An 18,486-nucleotide genomic window follows, 5' to 3' on the forward strand; every position below is an offset into this window, starting at 1 on the left:
CATGTGACATTCGTGACCTTCAGTGTAACAAGCGATGGATGCTTCTTAGACAGAAGTAAGGACTTCTTTCAATGAGTGAGATTCATAAATCGATAAATCAATTTATGTAAATCGAAGAAATAGAGAAAGCAATGATATAATCCAATGATGAATTGATGTTATTGTGAACCTACTTGTGCTATTCCGAAAAAGAGAGTGTTCTTGGAAAATGATAGTGTAACGCCATCTTGTAACGTTTCAGAAACAGAGAGGAAAAATATTTCCTTAGCAGATTTTTATTCGTTTTAATTTATACGTGTGATACAAAGTTTGTGCTTATGTTTCATAAGAGAAGAATACAGAAAACTGATCTTTGTGTTAAAAAGTAATTTTAATTATTTCTTTCGTGACAGCCATTGGAAACATATTTCATCTTAAGAATGTCACATGGTAAGAATGAAACAATATAGTAATAATATTTTAAACATTTTTAAGATTACATTCTGTTAATTCGTAATCAAAATTTAGATGTTTTAGCATTTTTCGTATACATTTCTTTAACATTCTAGGTAAGAAGTTATTAAAAATTATGTTGCGATGTGTTTAGAAAAGAGATTTTTTCTTTTTTTCTTTTTCTTTCTTTCTTTCTTTCTTTTCTTTTTTTTTGGAAAATGATACTTCCATGACATATTAGAGCCTCACTGCTTAGTAAATAAAAATCGTTATCAGGAAACGAAGTGGTTTTCTATGACTTGCGATATTCATGAATATTTTAAAAATTGCGGAACAAATACTTGTTACGCAGCAACAAGATCTGTTCGAAATTAAATTAAAACGTAGATGATTTTCTTTGATTGTTATGCTAATAACGAGTCTTCGTGATGATAAGAAACCGTAAGCTGTTGGTTTTATGGAAATCTTTGATAATGTTCAGTTATCGTAAGAACTTATTGCTTATATTTTAAACTTTTATAAATTGTAGTGAAACTAGTTTCGGTACTTCTTAGAAACCTGTTAGTTAAAACGAGAGAAAACTTTTGGCTGTCTGTAATAAAAATATTTGTAGTTTATTTTAGGACAACTTAGTGGTAATGCTTAATTTTCATATCACATAGTAGGCATATGTGCCACGTCATTAATAATTGTGCAATGAGTCTGAAGAGCACTGTAAACCTCTAATGAAGTAGAATAGGAATAAAATATTTTAACATTTTTAAAGCTACATTTATTACTAGTTTTTAACCGTTTGTTTTCGTTTCTAGGTTTTAGTAATATTCATTCTCGTAGTGAGAGACACTTGGTGGTAAATTGCATTGTGGAAATTGTATGGGTTGCAAATTGGAAGAATAAGTCCATTGAATAATGTTGCTACGACGCAGCCTGGCAAGAAATAGCAGGTAACTATTCCAAATGTTGATTATTAATCAAATTACATTAAAAAAAAATAACATTTAAAATATTTCTTGAAGCCTGTGTGACATGCGTCACTATACTATTCCATAACCATTTAAGCACTTAACAGAAAAAAGTTACATTCTATATGTAGAAAATGAATGTCATACTTCAACCCTTCCCTCGCTGACATCCGCATATCTCGACATATATAATAACTCAAATGAGTAACGACTAATACAGTTATGCAGAATGTAACTTTCCCTCTGTTGTATACTTTGAGGTTACATTTAATTAAAGTATACTCACCTTCTTCATCGTCGGATATTAAATGCAACCAATCCTAGAAAAAATTGATTCATTAGTGTCGATATCTTTTATAGTATCGTAAATGTCATAATCTATTGTTCAACCACTCATAATTGGATATTTCCTGCACCGTTACCCACCAGTTTTGTAACGAAAAATTGTTTGAATTCATTAAAACGTGATATTTGGGGTTTCCTATGTCGCTGATTTCGTATTTCATATTATCTTTTTGAAAATATAAGATGGCGGAGGTAATATGGCCGTCTTAAAAGAAAAAAAAATCGATTTCAAGAGAAATTAGTATTGAGGAGTTATCGAGGTCACTCATTTTGAATTTTTGATAAAAATAATGATAAAATGATTTCATTGTCACATATTATTGAGTATTTTATTCACTTCTCGTGCATCAACTAAAAACAACAAAAAAAATCGTAATGATTGCCTAAAATTAAATTTATGTATTACTATAGAAAATTATAGATAAAAGAAAATAGTGAACCGGGGCCAACTACTTTTAATTTTGGATAAAAAGAAGAACGATTTAGAAATTCAGGCAAAATTGTTTGAGAGTGTGATCTCGTGGGATCTTGACTTCTGCATATTTTAATGTTTGCGATTCAACCTGAAGCGAATAAAAAAGACAATGTTCTAAATGCTCCAATAATATAATAACGATCAAATTTTACTGCATTTTACTTACATAATTAAAATTTACTTACTTTTAGTCGTTGACTTCATCTGAAAAGCCGAAAAAGGAAGAAACACTACAAATAGACCGAAATTGAGCGCGATTGAAACCTACTTTATTTGCATTCTGAGCAACATCTGAAGTGACTGGTTCAACGCTTAAATTGAAATAGATTCGATATCCAGGTATGTGTATCTGGGCCTACAAATGGTCATTTCTTAACGGTAATCATACCAAACTTAGAATCTTAAAAGTCTACAAACAGAAACTTCGATTTAGGGGATTTTGACCACGTTTCTGCCATAGTAGCACAGACAACTAGCAAACCGCTTGCTGTAGACTTGCATTGGAAGTCAGCAAGCTTGCATCCGGCTTGATTGTAAAGCGCATTTAGGGGGCGCGGTGGCTCAGTGGAAGAGCGTTCACCTCCGGTGCTTGGGATTCCTGGTTCGATCCCAGCTCGCGCCGTGTGGACCTTATGGTGGACAAACATTTAGGCTTTCTCGGAGTTCCCCGTTTCCTCCAACTTTCTACATTCCACCATTTCATTCATCTCTCATCATTATTGTCTCCTTCAGCCTAGAAGTCATAACTGGGACGTAATGAGATTTTATTTCATTTTAAGATGGCGCATTTGTTGTTCGTTTCTAGTTTCACCAGACTTCAGTTAACATTAGTGTTCAACTAAAGACATAAGAGAAATAATAATGCTCGTTAGAAAGTAACAAATTCCGTTTAAAACTGTTGAAATGTTTAAACGTTCATTTGGTGACCTTTGGACCTTCAATTGACTCTGGCAAAGAAACATTCAACATCGCGTCTACTGCGTTCTTTGAAGGAGTTGAGGGCGACAACGGTACTTGGAACGGCAGCATCCAGTACCCGTGCTTCCAATTATGTTTGCTAACCAAAATAAAAACTTCTTGTTTCATTTTCTTAAAAATAAATATTACTTTACAGTTGAAAACATAGCATTTCATAACTTTTAGATAATTTCGAACATTTTGCACAGTTTATACGTGAACCGAAATATAAGTGCTAACTTACATGTCATATGTTTTTACCTAGAAAATTCTTAACCTTGAAATCAGCTGAACTTCCGTTAGATGGAAAAAGCAGGAAGCTAAGGTTCATTGGTCAAACGCAAAGGCATATACCTTCTTCTTGCTTGTTATGGTGCTGACGCACAGAAGTTCGCCGTTCAAATTTCATTTTCGAAAAATCTATACGAGGGTAGAAAAACATCATAGGTACATTTTGTTTTAGTAGAGAAAATTAAAAGGTTTTGAATTAAATTAAAATTCTATTAGTTCACTCATAAAAACGAAATATACAGTATACTGCTAAAACGGGTATTTTTAATTAAGACATTCTCAAAATCAGAATTTACCAAAAGTGACATTATCATGTTTTGCTATCCTAATATAAGGAAATTATACAGGTTGACATTCCAGAACTCGGTCATAGATAATCTGATTCCTTCAGATTCCCTAGAGCATTTTCAAATTTACCGCGTTGGCGCGAAAGTCTTTTCTGGAGGTGCCATTTATGTTTTTATCGCACTGTTGTCAAAAATCAAGATTTTGTGTCTTTCATACACCTACCGACATGCATATCTTGACATTTTATCATTTATTAGCTCATTTGTCTTCCTTTAAAGATCTGTACAGGTATTTTCTGTTAAGGATTTATAACCTTCCAAAATCTGGGACTCCTCGGATCCGGAGGTAGCCGGTCTTTTAAATGTCAACCTGTGTTATGCCAACTTCTAATTGTGATTTGAAGCTATAGTCGATAAATAAAATACATGTTTATTGTCTGTTTCCTCTGTTGCTTGTTTAGGACAGCTTTCAAGGGAAAAATAAATTTTTCACCGATGTATAATACTGACCAAATTATCGACAGCTGCAGGAATTTTGAGAGAGAGTAAATTAGAAATTTGGTATTATACATAATAATCATGAAACATAAATAGCAGTAATAACCACGACTAGGGGCGTAGCGTTCCTAAGTAAATATAATAATGCATTAAGAATAATGCATTAACATAATATAGTGAACTTGAATCATATAACCCAGCTATCTTGAACGATATTATAATTAAGAAAGTTCTTAATTAGTTATAATTAAGAAAGTTCTGTCGCTTTTTCACCCACCACCTTTGAACATTGATATGTCACCTAAGACTTAACTGGGAGATGAAAAATACTCCCCATCATCATCGACGACCTTCTGCCAACGTTCTGGAAGGCCATGAATTCCATCGCGGTAGAACTTGATGGGCCGTGAAGTGAAGAAATTATCAAGTGCATTTTGCACCTCTACTATGGATTTGAACAGGCATCCTCGAAGGTGATAATCCAGGGAATGTAGCAGGTGATAATCGGACAGCGCAATGTCCGAAGAGTATAGCTGATGCAATAGGGTTTACTATCCAAGGTATAGAATGGTTTCTCGGGTCATCCAAGGGAGGAGTGAGCCCGTGGGACTTAGCGTTATCCTGTAACAGAAGAACCCCTTTGCGATTCAGAAGTGCTGCCTCCAGAGTTTTGAGTTTATCTTGAACACGGTTCAACTGCTGATAGTACATAGTTTCATTGATGCTCTGACCACCTGGTAGCAGTTCTCGATGCACGATGCAGTCCACCAAACACAGAGGAGGAATTTCTTCTGGTGTAGTGCTGGTTTTGGCTGCTTTGGAACCGGTTCATGCGATGCTAACAAGTCATGGTGGCGCCGTGAAGCTTTGTACAGGACCCGCATCTCATCACATGCCAACAACCCTGTCCAGAAATGGCTCCTTCCTCAGACGGGATAGCTAAGAAACACAGGTGTCTGCTCACGTTGCCTTCTGACCCGGAGTCAAATCATGTGGGCGACCCAACGTGTAGTGCTTTAGGCCGATCGACCAAACCTGTAGTGCTTCCAAAGTTGATGGAGGTGCTGCTAAATGGTTTCTGCACTCACACTGAATTGTAGTTTCAGAGTATCATATACCCGGCCATTGTTTGCCTCAATTGGTGCCTGAAGATCTTTATTTTGTACATGTGTTGTTGTTCCGGCACATGGTGGGTCTTCGAGTGTTTCCTCACAGTCCACAATCTTGTTGAACCACCACTGCACTCCCCGCGTATTCAAGACACACTCACGAAAGGCCTGCCATATCTTCCGCCCCGCTGCAGCTGCGTTTGACCCCGGTTTGAACTCGTACAACATACACGCACTTATGACGCTCTGTGGAGGTCCCATGTTCACTCTGTACTTACGCAAATTCACGGTGTAACTGAACCAGTTAGTATGTTGGATATATTCACACCGTCAACTCACCTTCGCCTTATCTCCATTCGCATTCAACTCACGGTGTGAGGGCCAATTGAACGCACACCTCCACGAAAAGAGACAAAACTTTCCTGGTTATCTTTATGGAAAATAAAATAAACATGTACATTTTCAAAAGAAAACAAAGAAAGAAAAAGGAATCTTATTGGATGTTCATATTCGCTGCTAAAAATGTAATTTCCTTGGCATTCCTAGAACACTGGTAGATCGGAAGAACTCATTTGTATTTAAGAAATTGTGATTGGATTCAAAATGTGAAAATGAGGTAATGTTGGATATTGCTAACAGATGTGGTAGAAGTAGAAGTAAGAAAATTTATCGGAATTCCGCTCTGCTTTTATTCAAAGAAATAGAGACGATTGCTTCAATTATCCGGATTGTCCGGCTTAGTCCAGATAATTGGAGTACCAGTGTGATGCAATAATGATTTGAGAATTATGCAGAATATGAACAATAATACATTAAAAATAACAGTTTCCCAGTTAAATTGTGCCCCTACACTTTACCCCCAAAGCCCATGTCCCACCATTACAACTAACTTGTTTTAAATGACTCATTTTTGATTCCTTAAAATTTAAATAACGCATTTTGAGTCATCATCCACCCTCGTCAGGACTTCTGTATAGCGTATAATACCATTATATTAGATCTATGTTGGCACCTTGTGAAAGTATTTCGATACCCACAGCTGTGAAACACTTGCAATTTGTAAAATAACACCTTCTGTAGTATACAAACAATACAAGTCATGACGTAAAGTGGAATTGGTGTTCGCTGTTTTGCTCTGATGACATTTTTTTTTTAATGATGCACAGTGAACTGCAGTAATCACAACAAGTCTACATATTCAGCGTAAAATTTCTTTCAGACAGCGGAGAAATAGATTACTAAATATGTAAGTGTATCAAGGCAGTGTTAAAAAATAACTAAACGATCTAGTCAGTGGCGGAACTAGAGGGAGTCAAGGGAGGTGTGAGCCCTCTGGTGGCATTGTCCGGGACCCTCCCCCAGACATGTGAATTTTACTGTAGGTCAAGTAATGTAAAAGTACTATTTTCGGTATACAAAAAACAGCTGGTACCCAAAATGCATTTATCCCTCTGCCAACTTCCCCAAAAGTTAAAGCTGGTGTCGTTACTAGACCTAGTGCATATTTATTGTTAGTTGTCTAGATATTGTATTACCACGGTTAATCCTACGTAATGTTGCAAAATATCCGGGTCGCGGTGGCTCAATGGTAGAGCGTTCAATTTTGGTGCATCGGGTAATTGGTTCGATCCACGATTAAGCCAAATGATCTTTGTGGTGGACATACACCATGTGCTTGTGTTTTCTCGGGGTTCTCCCGTTTCCTCCCACTTTCTTCATTCCACCCTTGCATTCATTTCTCATCTTCACCGTTTCCTTTAGCCTAGCCGGCATAACCATGGGGCATAAAACTTTAAGATTTCATTTTTTTTTCTAAACTATCCGAAAATTTTAAACGGTAGGGTAAAGGGTTCTTTTTTCCCGTGTTTTACCGATTTCTTTGAAGTTTCGTTTGTATATGGTTTCTTTCAATATATAATACCCTTACTGGACTTTAAAATAGAATATTTCCCGTTTCAAATACGACTAATATGATGGATATAATGCTCCTACTCAATAGTAATGGAATTGAATGAGGAAAGAGAGATATTGTTTCAATTAGTAGGTAGAAATATATAAATTAAACTCAATTCATACTTCGCTAGTGTGATAAATTAATAATAATGATAATAAAACTTAGATACCTCCTGTTTCTATTCTACTTAACTTAGGTCGATGGTCTTCATAATAAAGCAGGCGTTTGAATTTTACATATGTGTTATGATCTATACATTCAGAAAAATGTTCCGATATTTTCCTGGAAAGGATATTTAAAAAAGAAGTACGTCTGTTTGAGTTTTGGGGTCAGGTATTTCCACGAAAGATATTCCGTTAAATTCTACATGTTTCAGGTTATACATTTTCCTAGTTCAATGAAATATGTTAGTACATATCAATACATGCAGGTTTTCGAACCAAAAACACCATTTATATATATGTGTGTCTGTTCACATTCGCCGTACTCTCCGGTTATAGCACCACACAACTTTTGGCTATTCCCCAAAATCAAAACGGCGCTAAAAGAATGACTGTTCGACACACTTCCGACACTTAAAGTGTGACAACTGCGCAGTTGAGGATCCTTGAAGAAAGAACACTTCCAGAAGAGCTCCCATTCATGGCATCAACGTTGGAATAACTGGATCGAAATTTAAGGGGAGTACTTTCAAGGAGATTGATTCATATTTGATGTAAACCTATTACTCTGTTCGTAATAAAATAAAACATCTTACATTTTGATCACACCTCGCATAGTCCAAACGCCATTTCAAACGAGTCAGTTGTTTTTTCAGATTCTAGGAACTACAGATTTGACAATAATCTTAGTCATTTTTGGCTAATTTTATTTACTTAGACATTTTATTATTTAATCCTTCTCAACATCTACGTCGATGCGAACTGGACTTGGTGTTAACCGACATATCACTATGACACTCTCTTCCTATCCCAATGGTTGCTAGGGGTGCTTTACCCCATTGGGGCTGAACTTCGTCTTAAGTAATATCAGTAGTATCACTATTTATTTCAGCAAGCACGAAAACTGTGATTCGACTCTAATATCGATCATTCTCGTTTACTTTTGCATCTCATCCTTCACAACCCAGTTTTTAGGGGTGAAATAAATCTCTTACTCCTATTTTTTCAGGATTTAAGACATACGTGTACCAGTTTGGTTGAGATTCTTCAAGGCCTTCCAGAGTTATGTTCATAGACACACGTACTTACATTCGTATATAGCTGTATAAACAACGCCTTTGTCTATTCTCTGTCGATTCCCATTCCATTAGACATGCACATTTTTGTTTAGAGGATCCAAAACACATTTAGTGTACATATGATTTACAATCTGGAAATATACCGCTGGGATAAGACACGGCTAGCACTCCCTAAGGGAAAGGAGTTGAAGGAAGTGACATGTAAGCATAATAATGAATCCAGTTTTCGAGCTTGCTGAGATGAATAGTGATACGATCAGTGCCATTTATGTACAGTTACTAGCCGAAGTAACTCCCCCTGAGTGCTTTAATTCTATTCCATTGTGTCCAGAACATTTACCGTTGTGAAAACGCCTGGATACATGCAACCCAACTTACACGAAACTTTTCTCGGCACTCGCAGCAGTTGGTAGCACTGAGCTAGGTGTTTATGCAGGTAAAATTGTAGAGTAGGTGACTAACGAAACAGTTCTCCATTCTGATATTAATCTCTCTGGTTCGGATCGTGTTATCCAATGAACACCATATATTAATCTCAATATCGCTGTGTATGTAATGTATTATTTCATTATACAATGTATGTCCAAAGAAATAAAAGCACTGACCACGCATGAATCAGAAAATGTTTGAAAGTATACATTTTAGTAAATCTGTATTTTTCTGAAAGTAGAATCAGAAAAATATCAAATCTAGAACAACTGCAGGAAATAAGTTTGTAAATCATTGCCTCCATTGACAGGCCTTGTTCAATTTTCCTAATTGCAACATCCTCTTCTTTCTAGAGACGAGAGATCTTGCTTGTCACACTGAGTATGCATTGAAATTGTAATTGAAGCATTTTAAAAATTGGAAGTTGCTGGAATCGAACCCAGGTCTCCAAAATGACAGTTTATTGTGCTAACAATTAGCCTACAGCGTCACTTTTCCTTACACAGAGGCTGTTAGTTAGTTAAGTCGTTTCATTATAGGATTATAAACGATGGCCCAAAAGTAGGTATAGACCCCTGCATTGATGAAGTATAACATTTTAGTTCATGGATTTATTTGCTTCGGCTGTTCCGAGCTTAAAATATAAGTAAAAAGACATTAAAAGCAAATAATAAAGAAACTAAGTCTACTTGATGGATAACAATAAGAAATTATATAAAATGCAATGAGCTGATCAGTACCGTACTTTATTCCTACTTTTGGGCCACCCTGTATACTTGGGGTGTTACTTCTGCTGGCGACTGTACAAATTAAACACCTATCTACAAATGAAGGTGAAACGGAGTGAAAAATAAAATGTACAAAACTACTGAGATTAGTGTCGAATTCGTACCTTAGTATTTTAAGGACACTTATCATTACCCTTTCATTGAAATGCATATCCTAAGGGAGATGAGAATTTAAATATTTCCATAAAGCTAGTCTCCCATGGAAAGAATGGCCATTTCAGGTATTGAGAAATAAAATGTAATATATATATATATATATATATATATATATATATATATATATATATATATATATATATATATATATGGAATAATAAGTAAAATGAAAATATATTCAATTATACCTAGAAAGTAGAAAGTAAAATATTCTTTAAAACGGTTTCCTTAATAATAAAACACGTCGTACTAGAAAGCAGAAAAGGAAAATAAAAGTCTTTTTTGTTTTAAAAAAAAAACACTTTTATTAAAAATAAAACAACGTAGAAAAATAAAAAAAATACAATAAATTCTTGCAAAAAGTAAAAAAAAAAGTGTTTTAAAGAAAACTACTTTAAAAAAATCCATTTATGCATGGCTAAAAAGAGAAAACAACACAAGGAAAGCTCTCATATACAAAAAAAAAAAAAAAAGCCTTTAAACGCCCATTGACGCAACTGCAGGGTCAAGGATTTTAACCTTAATAGCTCAATCCCTAATTAAGCTAAGAAGGGAATTTTGATATCAATTTGTTTCTGAGGGATAAAACCTTCCGTTTCTATGCATTTTGTGTTCGTGTGGGGGTACTAGATGAAGAGGGAGGGTGAAGCTCGTGTTTTTTTAGTTTTTTTTTGCATCAGGATTTTTGGAGGGACTATTCCCAACTTGGGAGTATATACTTTTATTGGTATGCAAAGCAATGAAGTAGTCCAGTACGTGGTAATATCCGGTACTTGTTGATTTTAGGGGGGACAAGAAGGGAACACTTTGCCAATTTTTTGAATCTCGGTTTTTTAAGTAAATTACCTTTATTACATTTATTTTCAGGACGGTTTCATAAAAACCACGATATCTTTTCACTTAATTCGTATACAAGCATAATTCTTGTTGCTGTACGTAATGTGCGCAGCTAAAATTTGTATATAACGTTTTAGTATGGCGGGGTGGGCGGATCCATTGTCTAATTCAATTATTTTTCTTTTACACATAACATTGCGTTTTTCTTTATTTTTTTTTTTTTTGAGAATATTTCCTACATAAAACGAATTTGTTATGGTTTTCTTTTAAGTAAAATACAAAAAAGTACTTTCTTTTACACACACACACACATACATACGATAATTTCTTGTAGGAAGAAAAGAGAAGTCCGCAAATTTGTGCTAGGGCGCGGATCCGTACACTGAAAGAAAAACGTATGTGGCGTGCGTAACAACGTAGGCTACATGTGTAAATCCTGTAGTTTTGGGATTTAATCACAACAAACGTATAACTGAAAAAGTATATTTTATACATAGTTTCCGTTTAAGTGTTCCGAATAAACGTACTTTCCGTACGAACAAAAGCACTGTATATAGGTGGTCAGTGTCTCACATACAGATTGACGTAGATAGCATATAGCTGACGTATGTAACATGCGTATACCTATGTAATTTAAGGAAGTCTGGTAGACGTCAGACATCCTGCAACGAAATAATGTAACATCTAAGGGGGAGAAGGGGTAGCACATACGTAGATATGGATAACGTATGCTCCGTACTTATTTATGTAGTAAATAAGAAGATACCGTATATTTGTATATACAATGTACCGCTGTCCGGATAACGGATTTTTTTTCAGTGTACTTAGAAACAATCCGTCCAGCGACATCTTGGAACGGATTGCAACCAAACTCGGCAGACGTAGACTATGTCGAATTTGTGCGGATAACAATCTTCATAAAGATACCTATATTTTTTTTTTACTGGCTGCAAAGTCCCACCCTGCGTCCTATCCTGCTATCGATGGTTCCACAGTCCCCAATAGTGGTAAGAAGTTTTTTTTTTTTTTTTTACTATGAGTTTCGTTCTTTATTTTTATCTCGCTTTGTACTGCAGAAATGGCTACCATTTTAATGTTATTGTCAGAACTGTGTTGCCTACACATTAGCATAATTTTGTCGGCGAAAGATGACTACAAGGGTTGCTAGGGCTCCCTGAATTCTGCTTTTTTCATATTTTTACGTCATTTTTTTTTCTACGAATAAGGCGCGAATTGTAGGAATGTTACCTCTTTGGAATTTGTGCTACATAAGTTTTCTAACGATGTATTAGTCATCACACTGTAATAATTAGGGGAGATAACCAGGGCTCCCAACGTGAGAGTCCACGATTTCGTTCAAGTCCTTGACAGGCATAGAAAGGTTAATTATTTCTTTCAATTCTTATGTAAATCAAGTGATTCACTTTCCATGTTTTTTTTTTCTAGCCATGCATAAATATTTTTTAAAGTGGTTTTCTTGAAACCAATTATTTTCCATTTTTTTAAATATTTTGTCCGCTATGTTCTATTTTAAAATGAAGTACGTTTCTAAGAAAAAAAATACTTTTTTTATATAATATATTAGGAGTGAAGTTTATTTCTGTGAGTAGCTTGTTTATCACATTGGGTCGCGTAACCCAGGTTGGGATCCACTAATTTGGAGCCCTGCTATCATCGAAAGTTACGAAATTACTCGACTTTCCATTGCCTAAAATAGATTATTATAGCGTTATTTAGTAATAGATAAAAAATATTTAGAAGTGGACAATCCAGGAAGTGATGCAAATGAGTGGTAAAATCTGCGGAAGGTGGCGCTCTCCTAAGGCTTTTGCATTGGGTAGTTGAAGTTGACCTTGACTTTGGCGCCTTTCTGTTGCTCCTTTTTCCCTCCAAGTTGAATGATTTGCTACCAACAGCTATTCATGTAAGTTTATTATCGGCAATTTTCTTACATAGATGGATATTCATTTCGATAATTGTGCTTGCTACGCAGTTATATCTCAAACCTATTAACTGTATTGTATTTTTCAAGTATATTCGAACATACATACTTTCAATGCTCTGATTAAAAAATAATTAACTGTAAAGAAACGGATGCAGACGACGATAGGCGTCGCTGATCTACTACAGTGACTCCCTCTTCTTATAGGGTCGTTCTCGACGCTTCCACTTTTGCGCAACGTGTTAATGAGTGGATCGGCGGAAAACGCACATGCATCTGAACATTTTTAAAAGTAAAATTTCTTAGTGATTAATCAAAATTTTACTCATTATTTTATTTCAAGCCTTATATAATAAGTTAATATGGTGGAGAAGACATCTTTATCACAAATTTTGTTGTGACACTTGTAGAAAAGAGTGCTATTGGGAAATCAAGAATAGGCGTCATCTTTGTAAGAACTTCAGTCTTCAGGTAAAATGTTTTAGTTACCATAGAAAGGTATTTTCTTTTATTAAGCTGATTTTCTACTTTGGTTATTCAAGTGCTTAGTTTCCTTCGAAGCGTAACTAACATAAAAATATTATTGTTTACATTGTAGACGTATGGAAGTTCATTGTTTCACAAATTCGTTGCAAACACATTTCCTATTTAAAATATCAGTATAATAATGATAGATTAAGAATGTCATTATTTCTTAGATAGATTTATGGGAATTTTTTGTGTATAGTGCGAATACTTTACGTTGAAACATTTGATGGAAAAGTTTTTTTTTAACTAAAAATATGTATTTTTTTTTCTTGCCATAGTCATGTGGTAGCCATGTTTTACCACGTCATGCGGTAGCCATATTTTTCCACGTCATGTGACGTCATCCGCTGACGTTGAGAGCAATGAAGCAATGGACGCCTCTTAGTCAGAAACAAGGACTTAGTCAATAAATGCATTTAATTTTGTAATATTTATAGAACAGAAATCAATTTATATTAATCGAAGAAATAGAGGAAAGCAATTATGTAATCTAATAATGAATAGGTTTAATTGTGAAGTAACTTGTGCTATTCCGGAAATGAGAACGTTCTTGGGGACTGGCCAACGCCATTTTGTAACGTTTCAGTAACATAAAAGAAGACACACCTTTCTTAGCAGAGTTTTATTCTTCCTAACTCCTGGGTGTAGCAGAAAGTTTGTGTATTTATACCTGATCTAAAGAAGTGGAATCTGTGATACATGAAATTGATCTTTGTGTTAAAAAAAGAATTTTAAGTTCTTTCTTTCCACGGAAGCCATTGGGAACGAATTTCGTCTATTAAAGTCACATGGTAAGAGTGAAACAATATAGCGATAATATTTTAACGTTTTCAAAAGAACATTCTGTTAATTTGTAATCGAAATTTAATTGTCTTAGCTCTTTTCGTTTAGATTTATTTAATGTTCTAAGTACGAAGTTGTTGTTAGAAATTCTGTGGCGACATGTTTTGAAAAGAGTGTTATTGAAAACGACACAATCATGCATATTAGAAGTTCATTGCTTAGAAAAAAAAATGTATTAGTTTTGAGGAGAAGTAGTGGTTATATTTTAGCTTATTGTTTAATTCCGCTATTGAAATTCTTAGTTTTGTTTTATATGTAATTAGCGTGGGTAAATATTCTGTGATTTGGAAAAGATTGATTAGTTCTTTATTTTAAGAAAGCCATTACACAGCGCAACATTTTAAGATGCCCCACCACGGCGAAATTAAAATACCACTAATTTTACAGTATGTGATATCTTCAAATAGATAAAATATAATTGAAAAGCAGAACAAGAGCTCGCTACGCAATATTATTTTACATGAGATTCCATTATCATGACTCACGTATCTGCTTTTGAATTCCAGCGATTTAGAAAATTGGCATTTACTTTCGCTTTCACAAATGGCTGTAAACGGAAAGCTACTAGGTGACTTATGATAACGGTACCTCATGCAAAATAATATTATCTAGCGCGCTCTTGTTTCACATTTCAATTATCTTTTATCTATTTGAATGTTCCACATAATTACTGTAAAATTAGCGGTATTTTAGTTCCGCAGTGAGTAGAGCTCTTAAGAATACAAGTGTATTACGGCAGTATCAAAATAATAACTGGATTATTTTTTAGGATATTTTAGGAGAATCACGTTGGTTATAATGTGCAATATTGTTTTTAAATAATGATTCAAGTCTAAAGCTTAGGTTTAGCTACGTCACAAAATAGCCGCGTTTTCTATGACATATTAAAATCATCGTGAATCTTTTAAAGAATTACGTATCATCATATGTTGGATATTTTTATTCGAAATAGTTTTTAAATTTACCTGAGTCAAACAAACACAAATAATGTATTTTGATTGATAAGGTAATGCTGTAAGTAAGTATTGTTTGTGCTTGTAAGAAGCCGTTAGTTTTTGATTTCATGTAAACCTATGCTAAAGATATTGCATCCTAGGAACATATTAAGATTTTAGAAATTACAAAAATTGCAAACAAGTTAGTTTGGACGCTTCAGAGAAATCTGCTAATTATAACAAGAAAGCAATTCGCAGTTCGAAACCAAATTATTTGCAATTTATTTTTAGCAGTTTATGACTAGAGTAATGTATTTTAATAATTTGAAACATAATTTTAGTTTTTAACTGGAATTTCTGCATTTCTAGATTCTAATGGCATCTGTTTCCGTGGTTAGAGATGTTATGATTGTGTCGATTCATTGTAGAGATTATATTGGTGTGGGAAACTAAAAACACTAACTTCGTTGGATAATGATGCAACTACGTAACCTGGAAAAGTGTAGCAGGTAATTATGCCATAATACTAATTACCAATGTCAATACTTTTTTTTTATTGGTACAAAAAAATTAGCATATCTTTGGAGCATTTTGACTAAGCCAACTTAATTTACAATAAATTTCTTGGTTTTATGAGTCATTGAAGTTTCACCTTAAATATGCCAAGTTTTCTTGAGGTACTCCTGTTTCCTCCTACGTCCTCATTTCACCAATTCTTTCATTATCATTCTTTTGCCTTAAGTATACGTATCCCTTAGTCTAAAGAACATAATTGCGGGATGTTAAACTGAAATACTTAATTACTGAAATACATAAATGAATGATGAAATGAAATACTTTATCTAAATTTACTATTAGCAGCTAAATAGCAGCTAAATTTACTATTAACGAAACATTTCGCTTTTCATAAAATGTTTGTAACTTTCTGTTAATGTTTGTAACTGGTAATGATATGACAACGTATGGAAACATTCAATGCTATGTATAACCAATGTCATCTATATTGGATTGGATTCTGAGTTTAGCGTCCCTTTCAGCAGCGAGGCTATATGAGTCGTGGAACTGCATCTTAACGTGGAAACGGAACCACATGAGTCCCCTCTGGGAACCAAAGCCGGATCTTCCACGCCAGAGGTGCGTGCGCTAACCGCTCAACCGCGATGGAACTCGTTATCCATATTGAATTCATTTTATCTTTACATTTCTTCCTGTTAGTATAAGGTAATGAATTGCTGAGAATTGGAAACTGGTTTCTGTCTGGTAAGGGAAATTGTATAATCTTGTAAAATTAGGAAGCATATGATGTTGATATGAGTTTCGATTTTCCAAAAATTTCAAAATGAAAAACAGTTTGGTTTTGAATGTAAGGAAAAGGAATGTATCATTAAGTTTATTAAGTTCATTAACCAATGTTTCATTAAGTTTTCGTATTTTATTTTGTGTTTGTAGTAACTTTAAGAGAGATAGATATACGTACGGACTCTCTCACTTCAGCCCTTAAGAGTAAAGTGAAGTTTTAATTTCCTTTAGTTGAATACCCATGACAACATGGTTTCATTCTGAACTGTGACCCTAAACTGGATCTAGATCACGGGGACGAAATCATTTGCTTGCCTTTTGAAAATAAATACTATTTTTGCTCTTGTTTCATATTTTTAAAGAAACAAAACACTCTCGTAAATCTTTGAGTTTTACGTCCCACGGTATGCAGGCTAAGTAAGCTAAAGGAGACGACGATGATGAGAAATGAATGAAAATGGTGGAAGGAAGAAAGTGGAAGGAAACGGGTGGAACTCTGGGAAGTGGATGGAATCGCGAGAAAGCTAACGAACATGGTGTTCCTCCACCACAAAACCCACTTAGCGTGAGGTGGGATCAAACCAGGGACCCAAAGCACCACGCTCTACCACTGACCCACCATGGTCCTCAAAACACTCACGTGTTCACAAAACAATTAGATAATACCACAACAATACATTTCTCTTTACCACTTTATTAACTCTGCACTGTAACAATTATTGTCACATTTGCTGATTGATTACCGTCAATTCTGGCTGCCAACAGATTACTCTAAAAATGTACGGTATTACTGTAAAATTTATGGTCATAGGCCATGAAAAGGCCATATTTATGCCCTATTACCATAACATTAACACTAATACCGTAAAGTTTAGGGTAATCGGGTGGCAGTCAGAATTGACGGTAATAGGTCAGTAAATATGACCATAAGTGTTTACAGTGTGTAAAATTTTAAATGTCAAATTTCTAGCAATATTGATGATTATATTTAATTAGTTTTGAATAAATTGTTCATTTGTATTTTCTTTATTTTTTAAGAATACTTTAGACATCAATATGGCGCTCAGATGTAACCTACATTTCGACGTCGTGGGGATGGAATTTTAACCTAGATTTCAGAAATTGGGTCCAGTGATTCCTGTGAATATGATGATCAACGAGATGTACCTAAGTAAGAATTCTCAGAACTTGTAATTATTATTTGTCTTTCGATGTGAAGTTTCATTGTTTATTTACTTAAAGTAACTATTCTCCCAGAGTTAGTTAGCTGTTGGTCGTTACTGAAAGTGTATTGTGGCATTTTTCAGTAAGATGACAGGGAACCAGTGACAATTTTTTTTGTTAAATTAGAGTTTAAGATAACAGGAGGGATGGTTGATATTAAAATAACCACGATTTGTTGATGCATATTAACGAGCTGTTGAAAGAAGTATAATAATTTTATGGTACAACGTTATTACTTCGAGTGATAAAATAGTATCTAGAATAAATTAATTTGCACCAACGATATTATTTTCAATCATACTTTACAAATTTCGTTTATGTATGTGTAGCTAAACTAATATATATTTTTTTTTTGGCGCCACAAAAAACTACATTTGTTAATGTGCCGAATTAACATTTCTTATGTCAATTTTGCTTCAGATTTAGTATGTGTTGCATGAAGAAAAACACTATAAACCTGGTATTTAACCCAAGTCTACCTAAACTATAACACAGCGTAGAATATGCCAACCAACTGCCTTACGTGAAACTACATTACCCTACACGTAACTAATTTAAAAGAAATACAACTTTCCTAGTCTAATCTACTGTAAAGATAATCTTAACAAACGTGAGGAAAGGTAACCTAAAGGTAGCGAACCTCTGCTCCATTACAAGCTATAAAAAGTGCAAATATCGCCCACTCCTGTGCGTTGGGGACACTAATCTTCTTATGCTACTTGCACACCTCTTCTGGCTGTCGCTCTCTGCAGCTTCTCTCTTCCCAGGATTTAGATTTTTTTTGTGGAAACTTACATAGCTAAAGTTAAAATTAAAGTTAAAAGAATAAAAGTCACTAAAGAATAAAAGCTTCAATATGTCAAGAGACTATTTTGTCTGTTTTTTCTGCAAAAGGAAAGAGCAATTCAAAATCTTCATATCTCGTGTTTATGCATTATTGCAACAATTATTATTA

The 18,486-nt window shown here is 34.5% G+C and overlaps 1 long non-coding RNA gene across 1 annotated transcript; it reads left to right on the forward strand.

The window, feature by feature from the left end:
* Window positions 1–1,244: 1,244 nt before the first annotated feature.
* Window positions 1,245–17,468, forward strand: LOC145687624 (uncharacterized). The gene is made up of 3 exons (XR_014131686.1): window positions 1,245–1,376; window positions 15,378–15,517; window positions 17,346–17,468. It is a non-coding gene; the product is annotated as an uncharacterized LOC145687624 (long non-coding RNA).
* The last annotated feature ends 1,018 nt before the right edge of the window (window positions 17,469–18,486 follow it).

This window comes from Thermobia domestica, chromosome 6 (assembly GCF_964235325.1).
Source record: "Thermobia domestica chromosome 6, izTheDome1.hap1.1, whole genome shotgun sequence".
Lineage (NCBI taxonomy): Eukaryota > Metazoa > Arthropoda > Insecta > Zygentoma > Lepismatidae > Thermobia > Thermobia domestica.